Source organism: Symsagittifera roscoffensis, chromosome 4 (genome assembly GCF_963678635.1).
Source record: "Symsagittifera roscoffensis chromosome 4, txSymRosc1.1, whole genome shotgun sequence".
In the NCBI taxonomy this organism is placed as follows: Eukaryota; Metazoa; Xenacoelomorpha; order Acoela; family Convolutidae; genus Symsagittifera; species Symsagittifera roscoffensis.
In genome coordinates, this window is record NC_087065.1 from 69,729,001 (window position 1) to 69,741,024 (window position 12,024).

Sequence of the window (12,024 nt, forward strand, 5' to 3'; positions counted from 1 at the left end):
TCGTACATCGGGTAAGTAACCGAAGTCGTATGATTCTTATCAGTTAAATCCGCCCCTACGCTACTTACTTAAATACCAACTGACTTCGGTGTCAAATCTTGACCCAAGCAACAAAGTCGTACGATCCCAATAAACTAATCATAACCAGATTTTGAACCAAATTTACTAATATTTTCCCTATCATGTTAGGATAAATTACAGGTTCGGGGATAAGTTTTGCTTTTATACTCGGTAGTACCCCCATGACCCAATTTCATTTTGTTTTATTACGTTTAATTTTTTAAATGTTATTACTGCTCTATAAATCTTAATAGGCATTCGGAACATTCAGGGCTTCGCCCTGATACGAGCAGTAAATTAATTTTGTATTTTTTTTGTAAATTAATTTTGGATGACTGCAAAAAAAGTAACCATAGTAATTTAGTTAATGATGTGTATAACTTAGCTAATTTTTATTTGCCACGGAAGCATTAAATTTATTCAAATGTATCTCTCTGAAGCTTTTGTCATCAGCTGAACTAAAAAGTGACATCCCACTTTGAATCAAAATTTTTTTTTGTGGTAAGAGTTTGTGATCAGATAAACTAAAGGCGATATCTCACGTTTAACGCTTTCCTTTTTGGCAGCAAAATTATAATCCATCATGAAATAATTGTGTGTTGTGATAACAATTTGTCAAAGTTTCGAAAAAAGTAATCAACTATTAATTTTTTTTAAAAGATGACTCAATGGATCAACTGTAATTGTAAATTTTCCTAAAAGGATGACTCCTCGGATCACCCGTACCAATTCTCCCAATTGAATAAGGGAAAAAATCAACCGGCCTAGGGTAAAACACTAAAACAAACTCAATTTTTATGCAATTTTTTTTTGTTTTTTTTTTATAAGATTAATTTTTCAAAACTGCCAATCGAATTAGAAATGGAAAGAGAAAATTCAAAAAATATAGAAATTTTGCGCGTTCGTACGTTAAAACTTTTAGAGTTAATAGATGATTGGAAAGGACACTTCACGCTGACCATTTCAGTGGGTGACTGTACGATTGATCCGATTTATTCCTTAAAGTTTAGGAAGCTGTCAGAACTTTCAAGATTTTGCCCTGATACAAAAAATTTTACATCTTTTCTATTTTTCCACGACTAGTCGTTTTGTTCCTAACGTTCTACTACCAAAATGCAGTCAATTTGAATTTAAAAAAGCATCACAAAAACTATGTCAAGAACTCTAATTGAATCATAAGTATAAACATTTTGAGCTGATGTCGAATTGGTTCAATCTGCTCAGCGCAGTTTTTTTTTCAATTAATCGAAATTTATTGGCCTTTAAAATTTAGATTGCTTCAAATTTTTTAAAATGTTTTGTTCAATTTCTTGTTCGTTTTGATGCAAAAAGATACTGTTATAATTGAACATTTCACACAATCTAAACTTCCACAAGTTTTTCAAATAAACCAGAACAAATGTAGCATCAAAGGCCCAAACGAATCTCGAAAGAAGGGCAAATATCAGTTCCATTTTGGCTATTTCAATAAATATTAACATATCATTTCAACTATGACAATCTCAAAACTCAAGATTTATGTTGCGTTATTTGCGCTGCATATTTTGACAGACAGCATAATTTTTTCAGCTCAAGACACAGAACAAACAATGTTTGCACCCGCAGAAAAATCAACTTCATTAATTATCAATGGAATAAAAGCTAATCAGAGACCCTTCTACGTCAGAATTCTTTCAAACAGGAGCAAAAAATTCTGTGGTGCAACTGTTATTGATTTCAATTGGGTAGTAACCTCCGCAAACTGCATTGCTAACAACAGCTGTTAGTATATTTCGTGATTCTCATTTATTTCATGAAGAAAGATGCTTTTCCATCAGGAATTTTGTAACCATTTGATTATATATTTAAAGGGAGAAATTAAAAAATTAATTTATGAACCAAGAAAAAAGTCGAGAAATTGTTAGAAAAATTTGAAAACGCCCCCTCCCCCCACTCGGGAATAAGCTAGATCCGCTGCTTATTATAAGAAGTAAAATACATTTTTTTCTCCGCAGAAAGAAACATCTGAAAACATAATCGTGATCTGACATACAAGTCAGATTTGCTTTTCTAAACTTATATCAATAACTTTGTAATTAGACATCAATTGACTCAAAAAAATTCTTTTCGGTCCAAAAAATGTCTTTCATTTGTTCCAACTTAAAATTTCAAAATAAATTTTTTTTTATATTTACAAAACAGTTCAAAACTTTCTAACTCCTTCTAATTATTTTAAAGATCGCAAAATAAGCAGCCAGTTTTCAGAAACTTTTGTATTTCAATAAATATCTACATAGCTGTAGTTGACAACGGTATGAGTGAAGTTTTTTTTCAGTAGCGTGGCTTTCTGTGGAAATTGGGGACTTTGCAAACCCGAGTATGTTAAAAGTGAAATTTGGCGTGGAAAAGGTCATTTTAGCTGACAGGTTAGTCAAGCATAAGTTACAGTCAAGCTAAATTTACGCTTTGAAAAATTTCAAAATTGCATGCTGGATAAGTTTGGAACTGTTACAAAAAACGTAGGACTTATTTTACACCTAGAAAACCATGAAGTTTTTTCAGTCCAAAACCTCACTTTCAAAGATATTTAGTTTGATCAATGTTTTTTTTTTCATTTCAAATTCAAAACACTTCAGATTTCAGCAATTTTTTTTCTTCATTTTTCAATGAGGTGGCGTTGATAACCGTCCAAAAAAGTAACATTTTTTAATCTGATTTGAGCATTTTTATTTCAACTTGATTAAATTTCAGTTTCAAACGCACTACTGGCAGACCTTACAACAATATCGCACTCGTCAAAATGAAGCGACGACTCGGATTTGGCCGAATTTTGCCGATGTGCCGAGAGTCTCCAGACTTAGGAATCCAAAACTTTGTTTTTTTTTCCAACCAAATCTCAAATTTATCCCAAAAAATTATCGAGTTTTTTTTCTAATTGGCTTGAGCAGTGATGACAAAGTCAAAAATTTTCAAAGCCATTAATAACATCACAAACTGCATAAAAATCTTTTGGTTGCAGTTATAATAAGCCTTAAACTTAAACAAGACTGCTCGTATCAGGGCGAAGCCCTGAATGTTCCGACTGCCTTTTAAGGTTTATGAAGCAGTAATAATATTAAAAAATTCAATGAAATAAAACAAAATGAAAATTTTTTTCTAAAATTTGAAATTTTTAATGAAAAAAACCCCCACACGCCATTTAAAGTACAAAAGGATAAATTTTACTCCTTGTAACAAGCCAGTTATTGCAAATAAGCTTCTTTTAACCAATTTGGAACGATTTCTAAGAAGGATTAACTCTCCGCTTACGCGTTGATAGTGCGAAATATATCGCACATTAATTGTCCCTAATTGGCCAAATTGGCAATCTTTAAACCCCCGTAACTTTACAAAAAATGATCACAGGTGAAATATCTTTTCAAATTTGAGCTCAAGACAACAATACTTTTCGAATGATATAAAAAATTTTTGTCAAAAATGGCTAGTTAAAAAGTCGAAATTTGTCTGAAGAAAAAAAAACCCACCCCGAGCACAAATATTCCGTTACTTTCGTATCAAAAGTCGGAACAAAAATTGTTCACTTGACATAATGGTTTGGTCGTTGATGTCCGGCGTTGAGCATAGAAAGCGCTACTTTTGAAGCAAAATTTTTCCTCGCCATGAGTTATTACGATAATCATTAATTGCAAATCGAAAAAAAAACTGAAAAGTTTTTAATTTTATTTGCAACTCAATTCTAATTGACAAATGGAGTAATGGAGCGGGGAAAAAACCTAACCGAATCCAATTCTTCGCCTCTCTTATATGTGTGAAAAAAGTTCAAGAAAACGGTAGAAAATGAAAAAAGACTGTTCGTTTCTTTGAAGGCAATGCAGAATATTACTGCTTGAGGTGATTTTTTATTCAGACAGTTTTTGACTTTTAAACTCAGCATTTTTGATGGAGTTTTTTAATTTCATCGTAGAAAAATTATTGTCCGGGCTCAAATCTAATAAGATATTCTACGTAAAATCATTTTTCGTTCAAAAAAAGGGGCTTTGAAGAACGCTAACGTGACCAATTTTTAAAAACTAACGCGCGATGTGCACGCTCTTCGAACAGGGGTACGCGGCAATAAAATACGTTCCAAAATCAATTGAGGAGAGGACTTTAGTCCTATGAAAATAATTTGAAAGCTAAACACACCCTCTCTATTTTACTGAGCGTTTAAAAAAGAGAGTTTTCTTTACATAATTTTGTCATTTATTTAACCAAAAAACTTTTTACTGGCCTTTAGGTGCATTTGGAACATTCAGAGCTTTGCTTTTATATGCTAACTGTCTTGCTCGAACTCATTCCCGCACACGCTATTGTGAACTACATAGGAAAATATTTAGCGTCCTATCTTTTCGAATAAAAAGTCCTAAAGGTTTGCCTCAGCTCAATTTAAAATGCATTATTCCACTGCTTACGGGCGCTAACAGAACGCAATATTGCGCGTTTATGATCTCGAATTGGCCAAAATAACAATATTCAAACTTTTGTCTTTTTACGAAAAGATCACAAGCGAAACTTTTTACATTTGAGCTCCGGTTAACAAAATCACATGGTATCAAACTTTCCGTCAAAATTGTTTAGTTAAAAAGTCAAAAATTGAGAAAAAATAAAAAAATGGCCCAAGCATAATCCATTCACTTTTGAGTTAGGACTGGGGTGTATAACTCATAGAGTAATTTCGGATAGGGTACACCGTCTGCTCGTCACGCTATCTTATTTTCGGCCGGATAGATTCGTGCAACTTCTTAGTCTAATACCGATCCTAATCTTACTCTTATACTATCTAGTCTCAGGTTGTTTAACTAGTCTCTGCTAGGCTCAATAGATCTAGGGTATACTGGTTTATTGCGGCTGCTGAAGTGCTCGGGAGAGTCCAACTAATTTCTAAGTTAAATTCAAATCTCTCTGGTGCTGAAATTACAAGTAACTTCAGCACTTACAAATAAGTGGGTTGTTAGTTAGATGGATCATGATTGGTTAATATTAAATACTTTACATTGGTAAAACATTTAATTTATCCAATCATAAAATATAGTTTAGATCAGGTTCCACCCATCCGGGTTTTACAGAGTTTTTTAGAACAGTTCTTCTGTAGTTCAAGGATGGATGATGGACGTTGGTATTTGGCGAACATCATTTTTCTTTTGTTTCCTTTTTGTTAAGGAAGTTCCAGGGATCTGGAATTGAGGACACAAGACGTTGTGTTCTTCTTGTGACAACGACTGAGTCTCTGCAACAGCATCAATTCTGGTTTCAGAATGGTTGGCTATGTCAGGTTTTTCTGTTCTTCGGAGAGAACTTCTTTTGTGTTTGATCTAGCTCGGGAATGGCGTGGAGATTGTGCATGGAGGGGATGCCTGGTTACTCGGATCTGTACGTATACTTGAACATCGAGGTGGTCATTGGTCTAGTTCAATGAAGTCCTTTTCTGCGAAGTCAAGTCGTACTCTAAATCCTTTGAGTTGTGATTGTGAGCGGCATATCGATTGTAGTTGGTCATTCTCTCTCGAGTGTAGTGAGGTCGTCTTGTCTTTTGATGTTCGTCCTTGGTGTTGTATTCTGATCTATATATTGCATCATGTGATTTTACATTTTATAAAACTTTTATTAGTTTAATATTTTTTAATAATGATTTTAGTTAGTTGTTTTCACAAAAGCTTTTTGTTTTAGTTCGGTTATTTTGAAGAGTTACTCACCCTTGAGTAGCTCTTATTAAAAATAAAGGTGTGGTCACAAAGCGTGGATGTAGCGCGGTGGGTTAGGCCGGCTATAGAGCATGCTCAGGACGTCCTTTCCTGGTGGGTTAGGCCAGGAGTGGGAGTATGATTTCATGCGGTGTTTGTGAGGGGTCCTGTTATGTGACAATGTTTTATGTTGGGTTTGTTGTGGGTTTACTTATGTCTTGTTGGTTATGTGCTTTTTTCAAAAATCAAATTGTTTGTGGTATGGGTTTGTCTTTCGACTTTTTTGTGTTTTATTATCTCTTTCTAAGACTTTGTAATAGTCTTCAAAAGAATAAATTATCCAGTTTTAAACTGGGTTAATCCGGTTTGGGTACCGTTGGTTTCCTTTTCTAAGTCATGCTGTTATTTTATGATTTGTGGTATTTAGTAAGCTGCGTTGGTTAGTTTTGTTTAGTATATGATTCCTTTCCAACCGGGTTAAAGGAAAGTTTGAAACTTGTTATTATATGTTAGAGTTGTTGAGTGTGAAAACTTGAAACTGAAATTCATTATTTTAAACAATTCTTCGTGGGCGAGCTGTGTGAGTGTGGATAGAATTTCTGTGCGAATGAATGAAAATATCAAAAGGTTAGTACTGCAATTGCATTTTATTAATTTACTGCATAGAATTTGGAAATTTACTGCTAGTAATGGGGGAATTTTAAGATACAAATTTTCATCATATGTAGATTTATTGCTGTTGGGGGAAAATTTATAAATTAATTTACTGCATTGGTATTATATTTATTTAATTGTTGGTGCAAAAGTTTAATAGGGTTTTAAACAGTTTTGAAGAAGTTTGCTATTTTTTATTTTTCTTTTGTGAATTTTTCAGATGGTCTAGGATGAAGGCTAAAAATCTAAAGAAAACATGAATAAAGAATGGTGAGTTTTTAATATTTTAACTAGTTAGTGATATCATTTAATTCATACTTACCTGTTAGTCGTCGGGGAAAAAACCGTGGGGGAAGATGTCGTGAATTAGTTCTGAAGTTGTTAGTAGTTTAGCTAGAATGCGGATGATATTTTTAGTCTGAAGTAGTGGCCAAAGCAATTGAAGTGCCTTAATAGTGGTTAGTTCTTCAGTGCCTACTGCAAACTCATAAGGTGTGTTTTGGATTAAGTTATATAATTTGTGGTTAAATTTCGTGTTGTGGATGAATTCTAAAATTGGGATTTCTATAGGCTGTACAAACTCGTGCGGGATAAGGAAGGGTCGGGATTTTTCGGCGTTGAAGGTCTTGGTGATGGGGCAGAAAATGTACATTTGGGTTATGGGGTCATAGTTACGAAGAATACCATGAAGGTTAGTATCTTTAATACAATATGTGAAATTTAGGAAATACGGTGAAGTGTATTTTGAATTGATGAATTGAAAGCGATGGTGTGGTTGTCTAGAGGGTGTGTGGAGGTCAAAGTGATTTTGGATGAAACGATAGTAACTGTATGTATGTGTTTGTTTAGTTCGCAACATAATATCGTGTGAGCAGTGTAAATCTCTTTCGTGTGGTGCAAGGAAATGAAAGGTTAGTGAAAAGATTTGGAAGCGTTCTTGAAAACTTTCGTACGCTTGTGTGCTTGTTAGTGCTTCTGAAATAATGTGATCAAACTTTCGGTCGAAGATGTTTAGTGTAAATACATATGGTGTCTTGATGAAAAATTTCTCGGTGATTTGTGGGTTAGCGAAGCGATCATCGTCTAAGAATTGATCTTGGTTAGCTCTGATGATGTTGTGATCGTAGTATTCTAGTGTATATTCATTAGCTCTAGGTGCAGTGTGTATTTTTAGTGATTTTTTATATCCTACGTAAGTAAATTGTCTAGCGGTGAGTGGTGTAGTTAGTCGATATAGCATGTCTTTGTTTCGGTCTATATCGATGGATGTGTTGGTTAAAGGTAAGCAAAGAGGGTTAGTGAAATGATAGTATGAGGTCCAAGAGAGAGTGGGCATTAAAACGTATTCGTCTACAAAGTTGCGTGTTTCGTTAGCGTCATGAGGGGTGTTTAAGGTGTATTGTGGAAATGAGGGTAAAGTGATAGCTAAAAATTCTCTAGTGTTAGTATGCTGGGGGTGGTTGATGTATTCACGGGCTGTTCCTGGTTTTGCTGGGAAAGGATGGTTGGGGAACTTTCTTTTAAAAGTGCGGTAAGCTCTATTAGTGTTGAGTGAGGATTCAGTTGATGTGGATGATGGTGCTAATGATTCAGTATAATTTGAAGAGGGTGTAGGGGGATTGGATGAAGTTGTAGTGGAGGAGATTTGGTTTATGGTCGGGGTGTTAAGGTGGTAGGGTTGTTGTTGGAGGGTAATAAAATTGTCTAGCTCTGGGGAGATTCGGGGGGTGTCTGGAGATGATTGGTCAGAATGGTATGAGGAGTAGGTTGGGGTAACTTGGGAAGCATAAGAGGGTGTCGGAGTGATTGGGTCAGGGTTATTGGACAATATGGGTTGAAAAGGAGGTTGAGAAAAATTAGAAGGGTTATGAAAATTATTGGATGGAGATGGTTCTGAGTCGGCAAATTCGTCGGGGGTTTCAATATTCGGGTTATTTAGCTGTGAAATGGAGTATAAAACTGAAATTTGTGAGTTAGTGTCGGAATTCATGCCTGATGTTACATTGCTAGATGGAAAATCGGGTGGCGGAAAAGCAAAAAGTGGTATTATTGGGATTGAAGAGGTAAGGTTGGTTGGATGGGAATTTGATCGATGGAGTGATCCAAGTTGGCGGCTCATCGTGGGCTAAAAAAATTATTATTTTGAGATTGAAAAGCGGTGGTATGTGGTTGTTCAATAATTTGTTCGTAAGTATTATCATCTTGTGATTGATGTGTCATTATATGTTGGACGGGACTTTGTGATGTGGTGAGTCTAAAGTTTGGATTATGTGTGATTGCTAAATTTCTAAAATTTCGTGGGACTAGGGATAGTGGATGGTTATTTGGTAGGGGTGGTAATTGTGGTGCCGTTGGCTGTGGGTCGACATTGTTATGTTCTTCGTCGTATGTATTTTGTCGTGTTGTTATTTTTGTGTTATATTCTTTTATTTGTGCGTCTAAAAGAATTTTGTTTATAGATGTGGAAAAAATTCCAAAAAATCCTGCAAAAAGTATGTGTGCTACGCTTGCTTGTCTGTTTACTTGTGTGTGTATAGCACATGTATTGTAGATTCCTTTTAAGAGTGAGAAAAGAAATCCAATAAAGTTAAACATTGCGTATAAAATAGTCAATTTTTCTAAGATGTAGTAGGGCCATCCTAGAAAATCTAGGATCTCATTTTTGAGTGTAACAAAGCTAAAAATGTTAATTGGTGATATATCTTGGGGACGGTATTTTTCGCCGTTTAGATATATATAATCTTTAATGTCTTTAAAATATCCGCTATAGTCTTGCGTGTAGATATCGGCAAATCCTGCAGTTTCTGCAAGTTTGCGTAAATTTTGGTCTATTGATTGTCTTTGTATAGTGTCCATTTGTGTTAATAATTCTTGGAATTGTTGTGTTCTAATGTGATGTTGAATATCTGATTTTGAATAGATTCCTATTGATTGTAAGTCTATATTTGGGTTTCGAGCAATAGCGCGAATGCTTTCTGGTGAAAATTTTTTGAGTGATTGCATTAATGTGGGATATGGAGTGAGAAGATAATATTTGTTTTCATCAGGGTTTAGTTGTACTACATTGTGGCTATTTTCTGATCCACATGGGACTGCGGTATCCCAGAAATAGGTTCTTCGTGAAAGTGTATCCACGAAATGTACTTTATTCTTATAAAAGATAGGGATCCTTTTATAACATCGTTTATCTTCAAAAACGTATAGTGGTGATACTTTTTTAGTACAAGTATAAAACCATAAAATGTTTCCTTCGTAGTCTAAAAAATTTGATCTATTTCCTGATAATAAGTATCCTGCGTAGGGTATTTTTAATACTGCTAGTGCAAGTGATTGTAGTATTTGTGTTCGTTCTAATTCGCATAGTTGATGTAGTGTTTCTAATTCGGAGAGTGACATTTCTTGAAAAATGCGGCTAATTGTATAGTCTAGTTTCATATCCAAATGAATATCATAGTGGATATTACCAAAATATGTAGTATTCATTAGTGATAATTCTTGTAAGCGTGTGCTTCTGGTGTCAGAAGGTTTTAGATGTCCACCAGGTTGTCCGTTGCTTTTTTGAAAATTAACTGGTATATAGGATGTTCCTTCGTTTAGAGGATGACCTGTGGCGTATGGGTCGATTTTTACTTTACCAGTGGTCATGTCGAATCCTTTTTCATATTCAACTAATATTTCAGAGTATTGTGTTCTGTGAAGTGGATTCCTGTATTTACATGCAAGTTCTGTTTCTTGATATATTTGAAAACGTGTCAATTTATTTTCTATATTGTCTATGTTTCTAAAATCGGAACTTAGTTTGCGTGATGGATGGACTTGTTCATATGGAATTGATTGTATGAAATATTTTTCGTGAAATTTTATCATACGAGCGTGTATTTTTGCTACTTGAAATGTTGTACATGTGTCTTCGGGGAACCAAACAATTGTTGCTTGTGTTCTTGTTGTAGGGTCGCAATATCCTTGATCATTTTTACAAGGTAGTCGGATTCCTTGATAGATCATTGTATTATCAGATAAATCTCGTGTGAGTTGTATTTTTTCGAGTTGTATTTTCCAATCGAAAAACATTATTTCTTGGTATCCTTTATTTTTCGTGTCTGCTTTGCAGTTTGATGGGTTATTTATACCAATGTGTGGTATCCAATGTTTATCGTGTAGGTCATAGGTTAATCGTCCGTGTGCGCCGTTATACGGGTATTTTTCGTCTAGTTTTATATGTCCTTGGTGTCTTTCAAGTTGTGATTGATGTACAGAGTCTGAAAAAACTTGAAAATTAACTAATTTTCTTTGGGAGTTTTTATTTTGTGTGATGTTTAGTCTAAGTAATTCATTTTTACAATCGTCGGGATTGAGATGTAAAAGACGTTCTATATTACTTTGGTAGAATGATTCATGGTCAAGTCGGTTTTTGTTTCCGTTCGAGACTTGTGAACAATGTACTTTCTTTTCGGAAAATGTTGCTGTGAATTTATAACCTGTAACTGTTGTAGCTCGGGCTTTTGAATAGAGTGTTGCTATTATATCTGTGGTTTCTATAGCTTGTGGTTCTGTTTCACATTGTGATACCTGATTGATTGCATATTTATGTAGTGTTTTTTGTTCATTTTCTTCGCAATCGTAATGTGTTACTAATAAATCTTGTGGTCCTGTACGAGGGGAAGGGTTTATGTTTTGATTTGAGGTTATTAGGAAAAGGGTTTGGAGAAAAATTAATAATTTTAGAATATACATGTGTATGATAATCCTGAGTATGGATTATAAAATGTAATGTAACCAATTGTGTTTTTGGTGTATCTGTCGTATTTGTATATTACTTCAGTAGTTATAAACGGTGGTGGTAGTGATTGAGCTGTTATGTTAGGTGGATTTAATGGGTAGGGATGTTGGGTAATATTATTTAACTTAACTGTGATTTCAAACTTTAATTGTAAACTGTTTTGTTGGAGTATTTGAATATTGTGATCACGGATATCGTTATGAATATCTTGGCGATATTGTAATCTATTAAGTGCCCAGTTATGAAGGCGGTTACTTTCTTGATGTTGTCCAAATAATGGTGGAGGTGCTGTGAATGTATTCCAATCTAATCTTAAAGGAATATTTACAGATGATTGTTCTCGATATCTGGCGTCGAGATTATTTGGAAAATTTAAGTTAAAGGGTAGTGGTGAAAATTGACTTATTGATGGTGTTGATGGTAGTGATAATGTTTCTGGTAGTGATGAGGATGTTGTTGTATCCGTAGAAATATCTATGGGGTCATTGACTAAATTTGGTTCACCTTGTGTGAATGAATTTGTAGTCCAATATGGTAGTCGTGATGTTAGGTTTGGGGGGTTAAAGGGATTTTCACGTATCTGTTCAGATGTTGGTGTTGAACCTAAGTAGTCTGAAGGTAGACTGGAAGTGCTTCGTTGTGAAAAAAGTGTAGGAGTTTCTGGTGTGATACCAGTGGTGATTTCTGGAGTGGTTTGTGTTGGGGATTGAGGTATATCAAAATGAACTCGGGGAGTTTGAAAATTTCTATTTCGTCGAGGATGTATAATTTGTCTATTTATTTCTGCTGTGTTTTGGTTTTGACTAAGGTTTCGTATTCTACTTAGTTCTT

At 34.5% G+C, this 12,024-nt stretch overlaps 1 long non-coding RNA gene across 1 annotated transcript; it reads left to right on the top strand.

The window, feature by feature from the left end:
• The first annotated feature begins 1,497 nt into the window (after positions 1-1,497).
• Positions 1,498-2,918, top strand: LOC134845152 (uncharacterized). The gene is made up of 3 exons (XR_010162717.1): positions 1,498-1,821; positions 2,375-2,465; positions 2,791-2,918. It is a non-coding gene; the product is annotated as an uncharacterized LOC134845152 (long non-coding RNA).
• Positions 2,919-12,024: the final 9,106 nt, after the last annotated feature.